Here is a 19837-nt window from a genome sequence, read left to right on the forward strand (position 1 = left end):
ATGAGCTATACAATACTATACAATTAGAGGTGTAAAATCCTAATGGCACCTACGTGGAGCCTAGGTGGAGGTGTAATTTTACACCCCCCATTGGAGATGCCCTAAGAGACAGGCTGCTATGACGAATGGTGATGTTTTCAGACCACCGGCCAAGTACACGTACATATAAACTGCAACGTCACTGCTTATTAGGCCGGTAGACCAAACTAAAAACGAGTCTTCGATCATGGAAGTGATACTTGCGCGATTTAGAGGTGATAGAACTCTTTCAAAGAGACTAACAAATTAAAAATCCTTTGGGCGAATAACAATGCAACATATAGAAACCTATGCGTTGGGTCTTAGAATCTTAGACTCTTAATTATTTCATCAGTATGCTATTGTGGCACACTGGCACATTACCTGCAAATAGAAGACCAAGAAGTAAAAGCATGTAACTTGCATGACCAACTTTCATCCTCAAGAGTAAGAAGAGACAAAAGAATTAGCTAGTGGACGAGCTGAGCAAACAAATTTGTTGCTTGAGCAAGTTTGTATCTTGAAATAGTCCACTGTATATATATATGAAAGAAGTGACTGTGTATTAACTTCATGGGTTTATTCCTGAAAACCCCCCATTTTATAACATGCTTTTGTGTTTACCTCCCATATTTTGAATCATCACAAAAGTCCCCCGCTCCGTCTTGGCCGTTCAGAAATCATCCATATTTGCTCTATTGCTTAAAGTATTCTTCAGCCCAAACCCAACTAACTAAACGAAACAACGACCGGGTGTATAGGATCACCCTCGCCCTCATCTTCTTCCTCAACCACCGATCGTCACCACCAATCGGCCCAAAAATCATTCGAAATTGGTTAAGGTGAAAAACCCACTAACTTTAATTAATCAAAAACTCTAATTCACCACCCGTTAAATCACTCTAGTAAGGTTAATTCTTCTTTTCAACAGTTTTTCATGTCCCTGATCAACATGGAAACAAGGTTACTGACACTCAAACCATCGAATGTAGTTCAACCACCAGTAAGGACAGTGAGGTTTTTATCACTATTATTAGCTTTTAGTGATCCAGTAGCTGGAAAGCAAGCAGCAGTCTCAATTAGAGCAGTTCGAATTCTTAGCCAAGCATGTGTCCGATGGTGGTCGACGTGTCCGGCTCATCCCATGGTTTTCAAAACACATCACATTGACCAGTCCAAGTTTTTTAATATGGAAGCCCACGGGATACTTGCTCTTGTTGGTGAGGAAGAAGTCCACAACAAAGTAGATTGCTCACGGACAACAGGCGGCTTCCGGTTGGTGGTGCGGGCTCCTTTAATGGCTTGAGCCACCACTCCTCCGAAGGACACCGAGGTCCGACATCTCTTGAGTGCTTTGGGGAACTCCTAATCGAGATCCATCCATCAAATCCGTAAGTCGGTCAATCTCAATTGTGGAGTCGATGAAGCTCTCTCTTACGTGATGAAGCTTTGGTAGCCATTGGATTCATACTTAGAATTATAATAATTGGGAAATTACTTCCGGGATCATTACTATGAATCGATTCGGATGCTTATGAATCGATACCAACAACTATCGAATTTACGGACAATGATATATGTGGTGAAACCGATCTTGAAGAACTGGCTGTGGATGTAGATACTACTAATGGCGAGAAGAGGATATTTGAAGCGTATAAAACCAATTAGTGTTTTCCATCGAATTCAATACCAAAAACGATAAAGGGTTAATTGGTGAAACCTAAAACCGTGACACCCAAAAATTCAAGATCGGGAGCAACCATGTCAAACATCAACAGTTCGTTCGGTTTGATTTGAGAAATTCAAGTTTGGTGACATACATTTGTGTTTACCCCAAAGAATACTTTAGGTAATAGAGTAAATATGGATGATTTCTAAACGGACCGGGATGGAATGGGGGGACTTTTATAACACCCCGTGTTTTTAAATACATATTTTTCTATTTAATTAATTAATTTAATTGTTTATTTAAAAATTCGTCGGATTGGACTCGGGATACGTGGGCTTGGTTTTGGGCCCGAGTTGGTGTTGGGCTTGGGTTTCGGACCCAAGTATATAAACACACTGTTCTGGAAAATAGGGTTTGGAGAATAAAATATATTAAAAATGGAGGCAGAGCTAGAAGCTCGTTTGCTAGAGGGTGGAGCGCGACGATTCGGGCTAGGAGGATTCGTCGAGCTGTTCATAAAGGTGAGTAGTTAGTTTTTCTACTTCACCGGTATACCAAAATCGTTTTATCTGTTCATTCTTTTTATCGTGTCTCGTGATTATTAAACTTCGTTAAATATCGGAATTGAATTTGAACTGTTGCGCTTATTGGGCTATTTGATGTTGAACTGTCGAAGCTTCGACAGAGCATCAATGGCGGCCAAGGCTATGACCGAGATATCGACAGTAGACTTTTTGAACTGTTAATTGTTGTTTTGTTAAGGTTGTTTGGACTGGTGCGTTTTTAAGAACTGTTGAAGCTCAAGAGAGCATCAATGGCGACCACAATCCGTATCGCGTTATTCTTGATAATCTGGGGAGGCGTTTTATTTCATTTTGAATTGGTAGTTTGTGTTATTATTGTTGGTTGATACGGGGGATTAAATATTTGATGTCGGTTTGGTGGGTTGAGTGCTGTTGGGGGGCGGTTTGAAGCTCGGAAAATTCATCAATGGCGGCGGCCAGTAATGCCCAGTTTTCCTTTAAAACTTGTTGTTGTTTAGTTGGTTTTTATGGTGTTTTTGAATGGAGTTTGGTTGTTGAGGTTTGGGTGCGTGTGGGGCTGTCGATGGAAGCTTGAAACAAGCTTTAATGGAGGTCGACAGTTTATAGATCTAGTTTTGGTGAAGTTGGATTTAAGGAATTGAGGATTTGGCGTTAATTAATGTTAGTGGGTTTTTCATTTGGAGTCGAACCGACTTGATGGAATGGGAGTGGTGGCCGGAAAATTCGGTGGTTTCTTTGGAGGAGGAGAAGCTGTGAAGAAGATGAACGATATTATCGGTTTTAGGCCTTGGGCCAAAGCCTGGTTTTGGTTGGGCCGACCTTATTTTATGTTGGGCGGTTCAAATTCTATTTGGTTTGGGCCAATTCTATTATTTTGTTTGGGCCGGTTTTGTTTTAAGTTGTTGGGCGAAATGTTTTATTGGCTTGGCGAAATTTCAGGTTTAGTGTTAGTTGTGGGCGAAGTTCTATTCGGATTGGGCCAAACTAATTAATTTGTTTTGGGCGGTTGATCTAAAGTTTTTGGGCCCGTTTCTAATATTGCTTGGGGCCAGTCCATAGGACTTAAAATAGATCCAATTGGATTAGGTAAAATAAATAAGTGGACTTTTAGACTTTCGGGTTCTAAGGTTTGGGCTTGGCCAGTTGGGTCCGAACCAGGACCGTGGTCATGAGCCCATGAGCCATGCACCTTTGACCTTAGCCATGAACCATGGCTATGACTCTGAACCTGTCAAACACGGAAACGACAGTTTGACTTTGACAGTTTGACTTTGACTTGGGACGGTTTGACTTTGACTAGGACAGTTTGACTTTGACCATCGACCGTTGACTTTGATGGTTGACTTTGACCTTTGACCATGGACGGTTGACTTTCACCTTTGACTTTGACGATGACAGTTTGGCTTTGACCATGACATGTTGAGTTTGACCTTGACCATGAGGTGTTGACCGTTGACTTTGACTTTGACCGTTGACAAGAGTTGACTTTTAACCCGGATTATGATTTGGGCTATTTGGATAGGTCTAGGGCTATTAGCATACTTGACTTTAGGCTAAGACCTCTATATATACGTGTGTATGTGTATTAACTACTATGTGATTTTGCAGTATTTTATGATATGCAACGTTATGACACTAAGACATCCCTGAAATTTATAATGCGTAAATAAAGTTACCGCACTCTTTTAGAACTCCACGACTCAAGTTTTGGAATTTTAGTTTATGACTGTTGATGTCATATGTTAGGTGGGCATTTATTGAATGTGTCATAAATGGCCCGTTAGCGTTATATAGGGGTATTCATTGAATGTGCCATGAATGACCCGGGTATTCATTGAATGTGTCATGAATGACCAGATTGTTTGGACTACCCTAGAGAGGAACTAAGGTATTCGCCTTGCGGGTTAGTTGTATTCCTTGAGTGTACAGGAATGTAAGGTTGGGTATTCCTTGAATGTGGCGGGAATGACCTAAGGTACATAGGTTGTGAAATATGTGTATAAGAAAAGTAATTGATTAATTAATAAGAGAAATTAATTTGATTATGTGAGTGTTTGGGTTTTCTTTTGAATACCTAATATAATATCTACATATGATATATAGAAGTTCTAACTTTCTTTTGCAGGAGGGTAGGACTTAATAACATTTTGTGCAGGGACGCGGTCCTACCCTTATACAGCAGTGGATATCGGTAAGTGTAATTCAATTATTTAGATATTAAAAGGAGTTATTAGAATGAGTTAATAAGATGGAAGTTAATAAGATGGAAGTTAATAAAATGGAAGTTTTGCTTGGGAAGAAATTATGCCGGTTAAAATGACGGAACTACCTGTCTTCCAAGCTGTGAATGATTGAGTTATGGGATAAAATAAAGGGATTGTTTGAATAATTAAAAAGTATGATAATGGTTATATGTGTTTAGTCTACTCATACCAAACAAATTCAATTTGTTGACCCATGTTTGCTTTGTTTTGTAACGTGGGGTGTGTTCTTGGGAACATAGGTGGAAGGCGATGGAACATGGCGTGTGATTTGGATTCTCACTGAGCGAGTCTGGGGAGTTTAAATTATTAGGTCTGATCTTTTGGAAAGATGTAATAACGTAGGTTACATTTGCATATGACATGAGAATACGATGTTGGAAACTGTTTTGTAAAGTTTGTTTGATATTTTATTGGGATGGAAGAAAGTTTTTAATAAAGTGATAGTTGAGGAATTTGGAGATTTTTGTTGTTAAGTTGATCCTGTTATGATGTGGGTTTTAGGTTTTGACATGTGTTGTATCACCCGTCATAGCCTGGGTTTTTAGACAATTGAATATAGTGATGTTTGAGATATTTATATTTCAAATATTCATTATTTTAATTGTTTAGAAAATCGGGCTGTGACATTTTGGTATCGGAGCTTAGGTTAGCCTAGATAGTGAAGGTCTAGGTGATCCTCGGATTGTGGTGAATGGGTAGTAGGAGTGTTTCTTTGTGGTATTTGGTTTGGCTTGTTGTTTTGTGTGTACTTTTATAGTGGAATGTTGGGATATGATTAGGAAAATAAAATGCTTGTTTTAACGGTTAATTTCTTATGAAATTTATAACCGAATATGTTTTTGCATGTTATAGTGTTGTTTTCATAACGGAGTTTTCGATTTTTAAGTAAGTATTGGTTAAAGAAGAAATTGGTATTTTAAAATTTCATATTTGAGTAAATTTGGAATTTACCCAAGGAATAAGGGAAACCCTTTGATAAAGGTTGGATTTGAAAGTTTTTATATTGTCCAAGTTATGTATATCGTTGGTGTGTGATCCAATATACATAACATCTCATTATGCATCGTTGGAGTTTGATCCGGTGTATACATGTACATCGTTGGTGTGTGATCCGATTGTGCATGCCACACATCGTTGGTGTTTGATCTTATGTGATGGTAGAGAGTTAGTATGCATCGTTGGTGTGTGAACCAGTGTATACTTGCATATCGTTGGTGTGTGAGCCAGTATGCATGCATCACATTGTAGGTGTTTGATCCTATGTGATAGTGGACATAGTATAGGTCGTTGAAGATATGAATCAGCCTATACGTTTTATATTTTTATTTTCGAACATGTGGTGTTTGTGAGACACTGAGAGAAATGTTGATATATGTATAAACACCAAGATGGTGGATGAAACCTATGAGTTTTTAAACGAATAGTTTTGACAGGGAATATCGTTAAAAAGGAAATTATTATATGTATTTTTTTAAATGCCTTGGATTAGTTGGGAAATGCTAAGAGTGGAACTAACTGCCTCGGTGTGAGAGGAACTACATTGCCTTCTTAGTATGATTTAACTTGAAGAATATGGGTTTTGCTAAACTGTGAAAGAATGATTTTAATTAAGTGTTGGCAATTGAAGAAATTAATTACGTTTATTCGTTTGAGTTGTGTATGCTAGCGTATATACGTATTTCTTGGGTTCAATACGTATATAGACACTTTCAAAGTATGTGATTTGAATATTAGTACGTCTATCTATATGATATTGTATATGTGTATTCCTTTTAAGGTGTGTATACTTGCGTATACACGTATGTCTTATTTTACTTGTTTGACGTACTGTTTGTTTGGTTAATCTACACTCTACTTTGAATCTCGGGACGAGATCCTTTTAAGGTGTGTATATTATAACACCCCGTGTTTTTAAATACATATTTTTCTATTTAATTAATTAATTTAATTGTTTATTTAAAAATTCGTCGGATTGGACTCGGGATCACGTGGGGCTTGGTTTTGGGCCGAAGTTGGTGTTGGGCTTGGGTTTGGACCCAAGTATATAAACACACCGCTCGGAAAATAGGGTTTGGAGAATAAAAAATATATTAAAATGGAGGCGAGCTAGAAGCTCGTTTGTTAGAGGTGGAGCCGACGATCGGGCTAGGAGGATTCGTCGAGTCGCTCATAAAGGTGAGTAGTTAGTTTTTCTACTTCACTTGGGGTATACCAAAATCGCGTTTTATCTGTTCATTCTTTTTATCGGTCTCGTGATTATTAAACTTCGTTAAATATCGAATTGAATTTGAATTTATGCTTTATTGGGCTATTTGATGTTGAATCCGCCGGCTTCGATGAGCATCAATGGCGCCAAGGCTATGACCGGAGATATCGACGATGAGACTTTTGAACTGTTAATTGTTGTTTTGTTAAGGTTGTTTGATCGCGTGCGTTTTAAGAATGTTGAAGCTCAAGAGAGCATCAATGGCGTTCCCGTCCGTGATTTCTTGTGATATATCGCTTTGGGCGTTTTATTTCATTTTGAATTGGTAGTTTGTGTTATTATTGTTGGTTGATACGGGGGATTAAATATTTGATGTCGGTTTGGTGGGTTGAGTGCTGTTGGGGCGGTTTGAAGCTCGGAAAATTCATCAATGGCGGCGGCCAGTAATGCCCAGTTTTCCTTTAAAACTTGTTGTTGTTTAGTTGGTTTTTATGGTGTTTTTGAATGGAGTTTGGTTGTTGAGGTTTGGGTGCGTGTGGGGCTGTCGATGGAAGCTTGAAACAAGCTTTAATGGAGGTCGACAGTTTATAGATCTAGTTTTGGTGAAGTTGGATTTAAGGAATTGAGGATTTGGCGTTAATTAATGTTAGTGGGTTTTTCATTTGGAGTCGAACCGACTTGATGGAATGGGAGTGGTGGCCGGAAAATTCGGTGGCTGCTGGAGGAGGAGAACTGTGAAGAAGATGAACAGTATTATCGGTTTGGGCCTTGGGCCAAAGCCTTTGGTTTTGGTTGGGCCGACCTTATTTTATGTTGGGCCAGTTCAAATTCTATTTGGTTTGGGCCAATTCTATTATTTTGTTTGGGCCCGGTTTTGTTTTAAGTTGTTGGGCCGAAATGTTTTATTGGCTTGGCCGAAATTTCAGTTTAGTGTTAGTTGTGGGCCGAGTTCTATTCCGGATTTGGGCCAAACTAATTAGCTGTTTTGGGCCAGTTCAGTCTAAAGTTTTTGGGCCCGTTTCTAATATTGCTTGGGGCCAGTCCATAGGACTTAAAATAGATCCAATTGGATTAGGTAAAATAAATAAGTGGACTTTTAGACTTTCGGGTTCTAAGGTTTGGGCTTGGCCAGTTGGGTCCGAACCAGGACCGTGGTCATGAGCCCATGAGCCATGCACCTTTGACCTTAGCCATGAACCATGGCTATGACTCTGAACCTGTCAAACACGGAAACGACAGTTTGACTTTGACAGTTTGACTTTGACTTGGACAGTTTGACTTTGACTAGGACAGTTTGACTTTGACCATCGACCGTTGACTTTGATGGTTGACTTTGACCTTTGACCATGGACGGTTGACTTTCACCTTTGACTTTGGCGATAGCCGGTTTGGCTTTGACCATGACATGTTGAGTTTGACCTTGACCATGAGGTGTTGACCGTTGACTTTGACTTTGACCGTTGACAAAGTTGACTTTTAACCCGGATTATGATTTGGGCTATTTGGATAGGTCTAGGGCTATTAGCATACTTGACTTTTAGGCTAAGACCTCTATATATATCGTGTGTATGTGTATTAACTACTATGTGATTTTGCGCGATTATTTTATGATATGCAACGTTATGACACTAAGACATCCCCGAAATTTATAATGCGTAAATAAAGTTACCGCGACTCTTTTAGAACTCCACGACTCAAGTTTTGGAATTTTAGTTTATATTTATTGATGTCATATGTTAGGTGGGCATTTATTGAATGTGTCATAAATGGCGTTAATGCGTTATATGGGGTATTCATTGAATGTGCCATGAATGACGGGTATTCATTGAATGTGTCATGAATGACCGATTGTTTGGACTACCCTGAGAGAGGAAAGGTATTAGCCAAGGGTTAGTTGTATTCCTTGAGTGTACTGGGGAATGTAAGGTTGGGTATTCCTTGAATGTGGCGGGAATGACCTAAGGTACATAGGTTGTGAAATATGTGTATAAGAAAAGTAATTGATTAATTAATAAGAGAAATTAATTTGATTATGTGAGTGTTTGGGTTTTTCTTTTGAATACCTAATATAATATCTACATATGATATATAGAAGTTCTAACTTTCTTTTTGCAGGGGAGGGTAGGACTTAATAACATTTTGTCTTGAGGGGCCGGTCCTACCCTTATCTGGCCGATGGATATCGGTAAGTGTAATTCAATTATTTAGATATTAAAAGGAGTTATTAGAATGAGTTAATAAGATGGAAGTTAATAAGATGGAAGTTAATAAAATGGAAGTTTTGCTTGGGAAGAAATTATGCGGTTAAAATGACGGAACTACCTGCCTTCCAAGCCGTGAATGATTGAGTTATGGGATAAAATAAAGGGATTGTTTGAATAATTAAAGTATGATAATGGTTATATGTGTTTAGTCTACTCATACCAGCAAATTCAATTTGCTGACCCATGTTTGCTTTGTTTTGGCAACGTGGGTGTGTTCTTGGGAACATAGGTGGAAGGCAGTGGAACCGCGGCGTGTGATTTGGATTCTCGCCTGGAGCAGTCTGGGAGTTTAAATTATTAGGTCTGATCTTTTGGAAAGATGTAATAACGTAGGTTACATTTGCATATGACATGAGAATACGATGTTGGAAACTGTTTTGTAAAGTTTGTTTGATATTTTATTGGGATGGAAGAAAGTTTTTAATAAAGTGATAGTTGAGGAATTTGGAGATTTTTGTTGTTAAGTTGATCCTGTTATGATGTGGGTTTTAGGTTTTGACATGTGTTGTATCACCCCGTCATAGCCTGGGTTTTTAGACAATTGAATATAGTGATGTTTGAGATATTTATATTTCAAATATTCATTATTTTAATTGTTTAGAAAATCGGGCTGTGACAACTTTTGTGATGATTCAAAATATGGGAGGTAAATACAAAAGCATGTTATAAAATGGGGGGTTTTCACGAATAAACCCTAACTTCAATTCATACGCTTTGAGTATTTGACATAACTGATTCACGTACTCTTTACATATTGGATTTGTGTATTTGTGCTTGAATTATTCGTTATACACATTTGTAAATCGTATACACATGAAAAATTAGAGCTCAATTTTTTAGAATTTTGAAAATTCAAATATTTGAGTGAAACTTTTATAAAATCTGATAAGTGAATTGCTAACAAATTAAAGCCTATACTGCTATAACGCATAAAATGTTGATAGGTTGGAGTGTTGGACATATCTTTATTTTCTTAGAGCATCTCTAGGTAGTAGTATCACCTCCCAATTTCTATAAATTTGCTTCCAAAACTCGAAATTTTACGGAACTCCAACTTTAGATGGAAACAAATTCGGTTGCATCACTTGTCTAGTCGCATCTTTGGAAACAAATTTGGGATTTCGGATACGGATGTGGATGCGGCGCGATAGTGGTAATGTCGCGCGCCACTTCTAATGTCGCCCAATTTTTTTTTTTTTTTTGACCAGCACACCGCGCCATTGTCAATGTCGCGTGGGTTATTTTTATTTTACTTTTTCAATTTGGCGCGACAGTGGGAATGTCAGGTGGGTTTTTTTTTCTTAGTTTTTTTTTAATTTGGGGCGACAGTACCAATGACGCGCGTTGATAAGAGCCCAAAACTGTAGTTTTAACCCTGTAACAGTCATGCTTTTAGACAAATTATGTGAGTAATAATTAAGAGTTAACACCGACACGTGTTTTATGCATTTCAGGTTTCAAAGTCCATTATGTGCGCGAAATGTGCCACTTTAGCGAGATAAAGGAGCAAAGGCCGTTACTAAGGAGTTCCGTGATTAAAGGCCAAGATTCAAGAAGACAAAGCCTTTCTAAAGCCCGGCCAAAAGCTGAAAAGTCGACGCTGGGCGAAAAAACAAAGACACAAGTCGTGAGAACTTCCGAAAGCCGTATCTTTGGACTCAGACCTCAGAATGGGTCCTACCTTATGTCAAAACGACCGGCTCGGAAAGAGCTTTCCAATGGTCTAAGCCTTGATCCAATCAGAGGAGCAAAAGTGGACGAAAAGTTTGTTGAAGCCAACTGCAGCTGAAGAGGCCTTTTGGATTTGAAGAATGGGTTTTGGGCCTGATTCTCTGGCCCAAAACATGGCTCCAAGCCCATGCACGATTTTTGGATCTGAAAGTATAAAAACCAAAGCTTAACTCTTTGTTTATGGTAGCTAGTTAGACCTAAAAAATATATATATTTCTAGATTTAGTTTTCAGTAGAGTAATGAAGTTTAAGTTCCAATTTCAATTCTTGTTTTAGATTAAGTCTTTGAATCATTGTTCTTGATTGATTAGATAAATAAAATAGTTATTTTTGTCAATTTCGATTTTTGTCATTTCAATTTATAGATCTAATTTTAATTCTTGTTGATTATCATTTCGTAGTTTAAGTAGATTGAAACATTGTTAGTTAAATTAGTTAAGTTAGAATTTTAATATGATGTGTAGTTATAATTTAATGGGAAATGATGGGTTGATGACTCAAGGCTAAAACCTCCATTAGAGGGGTTGATGAAGCTTTGATGAAAACTTAGTGGTATAGTGTAGAAGCATTGTAGAATCTATTCCACTCTAGAAGGTCGTGATTCGCCATGAGAATGGGTGGACGACCTCACATGCTAGTTAGTACTTGGTAGAAGTGCCATGAACACTAGGGACTAGAACTCGAAATTCTTGCCGTAAGAACGTAAGAATCGAGATACAAGAATCTATGCTAGGTTATTAAGTTGGATTCGAGGTGGATTCAATTCCCCTCTAATCCTTTATCTAGATTCAAAAACAATCATATTTCCATAGCATTCGTAGTTTAAATTCAACATAATCAATTTCATATTGTATCGTGAGTATAACACCCTTCAGTAAAAGCTCTCATTAGACTTAAGACCGATTAATTAGACTAGAAAACATTCCATGCTAGAGAACTAGGAGTGGAACGAATTTGTTACTCCACTCTATTTCGATAGAATTGAGAGTAGAAACTTTGATAAATATAGACCGTAAAATAGTTTTAGTTTACTTACGTTTTGAGTTCATCGTTCATTTTCGTAAAAGTAAACTATTCATTTTATGTTTATCAAATGGTACCGCCATCTTAGTTTCACTTTAGCATTGTTTTCATAGTATAATTAGTCATTTTAAGTCCCATTAAACCCACCCACCCTTGTTTGATTCAATGCGGGTTGTCCGTTTCAAGGCGTTGAAAAGTTCCGCAAAAATATACATGGAGCGACCGGCCTATCCGAGAGCACTGTGCCCAAAAGCTCGGAACCTTGAGGCGACCGCCCCATCTTGAGCTGACCACCCTAAAACACTGGAACTTCAAGTTACACTTGGCGACAGCTTCTAAGTGAGCATGGCCAACTTCTAAGCTAAATTTTCCGGATTTCTACGGGTTTGTTTGAACTTTGATTTTTAAGTTTTTCAGTGTTCTAACTTGTTATTTACATAATGAACACGCCGTAAACAAGACGTTATTCATAAGCGAAGCAAGGACGCTTATCAGGTATTCCTTTCTTCCATACCTCGATCTCCGGTTAGAGGTTTATACTAAAATATCAAGATTGTTTGGAGTGTTGTCGTGTTTAGACTTAGACTTGCATGAGATTAAGGTCCGGTCGGGAGAAAAACACCGAACGTAATTAACCGTCGGCGTCAACAAACAAATCTATCGAGTATACCAATCACTACACCTCTAGCTACTATTCCACCAACCACACCGACATAATGGCTGAAGAAGAGAGAGACTCCTCTCTCCGATTTTTACAAAGCCTTCGAGCGATATACCCCTAAATCTTGCATCGTTTTAGCGGACCATTGGGGGATTTTTGAATTCCCCAAACATATTTAATTTGTTACCCGTTTTCCATGGTTTAGACCATGAAAAACCTTATCAACACATGCATAGGATTGAACAAGTCCTTATAACATTCCATCATCCTACGGTTGGTATTTTAACAGATTAAACGAGGGTATTTCCCTTCACCTTAGCCGATAAGGCAGCGTCTTGGTTAACTACCCAAGCTTAACTCTTAAATGGACTCGTGGGCTAAACTTGTTCAATTTGTTTATGGAACATTTTACCCACCCCTAAAGATGGATGAGATGCTTTCCAAGATTCATTTTTTCCGACAAAATCCTCATGAATCATTTTCGAGGCTTGGAATCGTTTCACCGATCCGCTTTTAGAGTGTCCACACCATAACCTAGCAAAAGACACGTTAGTTTCGTGCCTTTTTCAAAGGACTTCAACATCACCATAAAGAAGTCCTTGACATAATGAATGGGGTAGTTTCCTAAGTAAAAGGAGCTCGAGGAGGCTTACAAATTTTAGAAGATCAAACTAAACGAAATAACAATTGGAGGGTAGTGATGATATCCCCGCCTCGTTAGTTCTTCTTCAACAGATTAAGTCGCCCGGTATGTTTGAGATGAAACCGATCGAGAACTTAAAAATTTAATCGAATCTCTAACTAAAAAGGTTGAGGCTATTTACGGCAACAAAAGCCTATCCCCGTCATGAATGTCAACTCCAACCCATGTAATGTCCGTTTGAGTCCCCGAAAGCACCCTCGAATCCTATTGTCCTCTCGCCTATGAACAACAACAATTAGAGAGCAAGACAATGTTTGCTCAATTAATAGCTATCCTATTCCTAATGCCCCATGGAGACAACATCCCAACTTTAGTTGGCTAAACAATCAACAAGTTTCACCTCCAGGTGGTTCAATAACCAAAATGTTAGGTTAAAAGCAAACAACTATAATCAAGCTCCACCTAGGCAAGGGCAGGGACAAAGTCGTGGAAATTATAATAATTATAACAACCAAGCACAACCACGACAAGGTTTAGCACAAGGGGGGTAATTATAATAGTTATAATACCAATAAAGGTATCGTTCGGTTAACAATAGTAACTATCACAACCCACCCATAAATAATCGGGCGTGAGATAGTTCCAATTGCACCACTGTGACTACTACACCATCACATCCGGATCGTGATATCGCCTTTATACAAGTTACCCAACAACTTTTCCAATCAATGACTCAATCAAACCAACAGATCTTACAATCCATAAATTAGGGCATACAACAGATTAGCCCAAGAGAAAGCCCAAACCAAAGGCGTGGTTTCGTGACAAGCGATACCAAACCCTAAAACAGCAAACACGGCCTTTGAGGTAAACGGTAATACTAGTACGGGAAACTACAATCGTAGGTGACCTTTATCGCTATCACCACTCTCCGCCTCGGAAGAGTGGTTGATAACAAAGTAACTATGCTTCTATAGTTACCCCATCAAGATTCCCTACACCGGATATCGAACTAGATACCAAGTAGAAATCAAGAGCCTACCATCGTAGAGGTACCATTTAAACAACAAACAAAGAAACAAAGCCAAGGTTACACATCAAGTCGAGCCATACGCTAAATATAGAAATAAACCAATTATTCCTCGAGTTAGCCATGCTAACCGGGGATACAAACTTTGAGGAGATTAGGAACGTTTTCAAGAATCTAACGATAAACCTTCATTTTCTCGAAGCTATTAAAAGCTACCTAACCACGCTTTAAGTTTCTTAAAGAGTTGTGCGGCACTACTAGGCGAAGACCAACATACCTAAAGACGCTTTCTAACCGAATAGTTCCCAAACTTTATCCCAAAATAATGGAATTGTTAAGTACAAGGACCCCGGTCGCCCTATCGTAAAATGCACCTTAGGAGATTCCCACATGACGCACCGCTTTATTAGACACGGGGCGAAGTGTTAACTTACTCCCCGTGATTACTTGTATAAACAAACAGGTCTACAGGAAATGCAACCTACAAAAATAACGCTGCAATTAGCGGATAAAGTCAATTAAGTATCCTAAGGGTGTAGTGGAAAACGCGTTTTTGTTAAGGTTCGTGGATTTTTTACTATCCTGGCACGATTTTGTTATCCTCGATACGTAAGTCGCTAACGACTGTCAGACCATCATCTTAGGGCCTCTTTAGCAACCGCCAACGACTTATAAATTGCCGCGATGGTAAGATGTCCTTATCTTTTGGCCATCTTACAGTACGGAGGTAAATGTTTTAAAATGATGAAACAATTACCGATTCGATTCTATAGATGGGGAGGTTAGCATGATCGGAGAGCTTAGCTCAAGATTATTTTAACAACACATTTCGAAAAACAATATGTACAAATTCCTTTCTTTTCGAATTTCAGATTTTGTAAATGACTCCTACTTAGAGGAAGTCAACACCATCCTTGAGTCCACACCAATTGTAGACCCCCGGTTGTTCCATATATTGAGTATGAAGACTTTACCTAACCAAAGTATTCATTATGCAAAATGAGGGACCCGACTAAACATCTATTGATTTTCCTTCCACCCCTGTCTTAAACCTCTTCCCGAGTTAAAATATATTCAACTTGATCCGGATGGTAATCATCCGGTAATTATATCTTCTCTCGTTTATCTAAGAATGAAGAGACACGCTTAATCCGGGTGATTAGGGAACATCGGTCGGCGATTGGTTGGTCCCTAGCCGACATTAAGTGAATTGACCCTAATGTTTGCACTCATCATATCCATTTGGAGGATAACGCGAAGACTTCTCGTGAACCTCGCGTCGCTTTTGAACCCGCCATGAAAGAGGTGGTTATGGAAGAAGTCTTACGACATTCTCGATCGGTATGATATACCCAATCTTTGATAGCGAATGGGTAAGCCCCATTCATGTAGTTCCTAAGAAATCGGAGTTACCATGGTACGAACTAAAAGGGTGACTATGTTGTCACACAAGGTCCTATGAAATGGAGGATCTCAGATTGATTTATGTGACGCTTAAATGCTATGACACGAAAAGGATCACTTTCCTTTACCTTTATAGATAAAATGCTCGAACGCCTAGCGGGTCATGCTTTTTATTGTTTTCCGGATGGCTACCGTAACGCCCGTGATTTTCAAACACGATTTTTTCTATTTAATAAATTAATTAAATTAATTATTTTAAAAAATTCGGCTCGGATTGACTTCGGATAATGTGGCCCGGTTTTCAGTCTCGAAGTCCGGTTGGGCTTTTGGGTTTTGGACCCAAGTATATAAACACATTGTTCCGAAAATGTGGTTCGTGAGAAAAATAAAATAATGAAAATGGAGGCAGAGAGAAGTCGGATTTCGGAGGGTGGAGTCGCTAATTTAATCGGCTAGGAGGATTCGGCCGAGTCGCTCATACGCTGTGAGTAGCTATTTTGCTATTTCACCGGATTATAGTTTTCCGTGCACCGCCAAGATATCTTTATTAAAAGTTTCTTTTATGTTTTCGGTTCATTTTATGTTATTGTCATTCAGATAATCTGTGGTTGTTAAAAATATATTGGTTAAACTGTGATTTTTGAAACATCGTTGAACTCGAACTTAAACCGCCGAAGCTCGACAGAGCGTTTAACGGCTCAAGCGAAATCAATAAATCGTTATGTTTTTATTGTTTTTTGTGAACCGGACTAGTGGTTGTGGATTTGGAACCGTATTTGGTTGATTGAATGAGGTTAGGTGGTCGTGGTGGAGTGTTGGGACCGATGAGGGTCGAGTGGGGGGGTGAAGCTTGGAGGCGTTAATGGCGGCGGTCATTGTTTTGGGTTTGTTTGGTTGTGGTTTGAACCGGTGGTTTTTGTATGGTGGGGTCATGGGATAAGGTTTGGTGGTAGTGGGATGGTTGGGGGTCGCCGAGAGCTAGGTGGAAGCCATTAATGGCGGCCGGAATATTCTCGATCTAGTTTGGTGAGGGTTGGATGGAACAATTTGGGGTTTTGCTTTCATTAATGTTGAGGTTTTGCTCTGGGGAGTCTAACCGATTTAATGGAACGGGAGATGGTGGCGGCCGGAGATCAGTATCGGAGGAGGAGAACCAGGGAAGCAGTTAACCGTGGACCGAACCGGGCTTGAGGCTTGGGCTCTTGGGGCTTGGGTCTTAGCAAGGTTAAGTTGGGTTTGGGCCAAATTCTATTAGTGGTTTGGCCAAAATTTCATGGTGGTTCAGTAAATTTCGTTTTAGTTTTACGTGGTACGAAATCTAATTTAAGTGGTTAGGCCCTTTTCTTTGTTTTGAAATTTTGGACCGAACCACTTTAACCGTTTTGGGCCCGTGATCTAATATTAATGGACCACCCATCGACTTAAAATAGATCTAATGGTCTTGAAATGTTTAGACTTTCGGGTTAAGGTTTGGGCTTGGCAATTGGTCCGAACCATGACCTTGGTCACGAGCCCGCCGAGCCACGACCTTTTTCGACCTTAGCCATGAACCCATGACTCGAACCCCGTCGGCCGAACATGGAAACCAAATCACTTTCTTTTTGATAGCCTTTGACTTTGACCATCGACCGTTGACTTTGATTCGGGTTGACTTCGACCTTTGACCATGGTATGTCGACTTTGACTTTGACCATGATGTGTCGATTTTGACCTCGATATGTCGAGTTTGACTTTGACCTCGATATGTCGAGTTTGACTTTGACCTTTGACCATGACATGTTGACTTTGACCAGGGGCTTTGACTTTGACTTTGACCATGACATGTCGACTTTGACAAGCGACTTTTGACTTTGACCATGATAGTTTGACTTTGACCAGATATGTTGACTTTGGCCACGACATTTTGACTTTGACCACGACAGCTTTGACTTTGACCAGACATGTTGACTTTGACTTTGACCGCCGACCTTCGACCGTTGACTTTGACCGCGGAATGTCGACTTTTTCAATTTTTCACATATTTTGATCAGATGGACAAACATAAGAATAAAATATTGTCAGATCAGATAACTCGTCGGGTCATTATCTAATTTAGATTTGAAGGAAGTAGTGCGGTAAAACATTTATATATCGGGAATTGTGGACTTTGACTGCCTAATCAGGCTAACGTGTTTGCTGGTATATTGTATGGACCAATCGGGATGATAAAATGCCATGGAAGCTTGTATATATTTGGTTGTCATTATCTAAGAAAGATTTGACATTTATGTTGTGTATTTTCGACACGCGACGATATTGAGATGTTAAGAGATATTATATTCCTAATACGCTATAATAAAAAATGTATGCATACGTGGAAGATTATGACATGATATCATATGTCGATATTTATATTAAGGCAATATCTCGAGAAATGTATATAAACCCATTATTTTATATGTGAGATGCTACTACGGAGGTAAACATAGTATTGGTGAATATTTCATTCACGGGAAATGTAGTGCAATAATAATATATCAAGACGGAAAGAATGAATTTTGGTTATGAGATATAATCGAGATGTTTCTAAATATTGTGGCTTGGTGCAATAAGGCAATTGACCGCGACGCGATATAGTGGAATGTTTATGAAGTCATTAATGTATGACACTGAATAAATTACGAATCTAAAAACTAGAACCCGACTACCACAACTCGTGGATTGGCCTTCTTCGGGCGCTTCGCTAAGACCGAATGGCCTTCGCCGCCCTTCCGGGCGCTTGATTAAACTGACGGCTCTTCGGCCTGGCAACCCGAATAGTGGCTTGATTATTCCGCTTTGCAAAATAACGATGATGCTTAATATTTTATGCCGAATAGTGGCAATGCTTACATAGATTTGGCTTCCGCGGTGAGGATTTACGGTGATCGCAACATCGATCCGTGGTGGTTACTTACGAGTGACTCATTATGTAAAGCGAGGCATGTGGATGTACATATTTCATTGGGTAGCGGAAGGGTAGCCGTGGAAACTAGGTGTTATTATAGATATCGTTTGATTTTAGGACACACACAAAAGAAAGTCTAAACTAATATAATTATGGTAATATGTTGGTAAATGATATATCTCTAGATAGATGATTGTATATGTTTGATGGTTAGTAGTTTAGTTAGAACCTCCAGCAAATTGGAGGAACTAAATGCCTTTTATTATGTGTATGGTATGTGGTATTAGTTGTTTGGAAGTTAAGGCTTCAAATGGAGGAACCACCGCCTTTAATTATTATTCTTAAGGATGTCAGATTTGTCGCCGAAAGTTTACCGGTGAAGGAACCAACCAGCGGATCGGGTATATATATATGTATAAGCATATTTGTATTTTTAGTATTACTCACACCAAAGATTGTTTATAACGTCACCCCGGGATTTGCATGTTCATATCCAGCGGTTCATTAAATGAACATAGCTGATAAGTCTCATTTGCGTTTAGTGATTTAAGAAGATTGGTTGTCGCCAGGGTCGCTAAAGATCGCGATCCTCGTGATAAGTTTTGTTTTTCCTCGAGGTGATATAGATTTTCACCGAGATAAGGTTATTTGCATTTTCATTTTAAATTGTTTAAAGTTGGTGTAGATAAGATGAAAGGTATTAGTAGAATGGTCAAGTATAAGGGTTGTTTTTGTGTTCCAGCAGTTGGTCGAAGTGGGGGGCTTGCAGTATTATGGAAAGAAGGGGTGGACCTGGAAATTTTGGGAGCTACTAGGAATCACGTAACAGGTAAACTAAATAATTTTTTTTTGTAATGAAATCTGGTTTTTCTCTTTTGTATATGGGGAACCTGTTGCATGCAACAGACATCGGGTATGGGCTGAGCTTAGGGATGTGGCAACCCTGATCCCAGGTCCTTGGTGTCTGTTTGGGGACTTCAATGCCATTACCTCGCTAAACGAAAAAATAGGGGGAAGAAGCATGTTTAATAATAGTATGGTAGAGTTCAATGGGTTGATAAATGACCTTGGACTGATTGACTTAGGATTTAAAGGACCTATGTATACTTGGAGCAATAACAGAGCCCCCAATAGCCATATCCTAGAGAGACTTGATAGAGCTCTGGCTACTGATGACTGGGTAGTCCTTTTTCCTAACATGCATGTGCACAATGTGGTTAATGCTAGCTCAGATCATCTGTCTATTATGATAAATCTTAGAGAAAAGGAGGTAAATAGACCCACACATGAAAAACCATTTCGTTTTTACAATATGTGGTTTTACCGATAATGCATGCATGCCACATTATTGGCGCACGGAATTCTATTTATCATGATTTGCCTGACATTAATGTGATCCTAAAACATAAGTTGACAAAACAACATCTTACTATATGGAATAAGAAGGTGTTTG

The 19837-nt window shown here is 39.0% G+C and overlaps 1 long non-coding RNA gene across 1 annotated transcript; it reads left to right on the forward strand.

Moving 5' to 3' along the window:
* Window positions 1-2103: 2103 nt before the first annotated feature.
* LOC147525140 (uncharacterized) lies at window positions 2104-9409 on the forward strand. Its single transcript, XR_015197799.1, has 2 exons — window positions 2104-2208; window positions 9196-9409. It is a non-coding gene; the product is annotated as an uncharacterized LOC147525140 (long non-coding RNA).
* Window positions 9410-19837: the final 10428 nt, after the last annotated feature.

The sequence above is a fragment of the Coptis chinensis genome, chromosome 1 (assembly GCF_015680905.1).
Source record: "Coptis chinensis isolate HL-2020 chromosome 1, ASM1568090v1, whole genome shotgun sequence".
NCBI classification, from domain to species: domain Eukaryota; kingdom Viridiplantae; phylum Streptophyta; class Magnoliopsida; order Ranunculales; family Ranunculaceae; genus Coptis; species Coptis chinensis.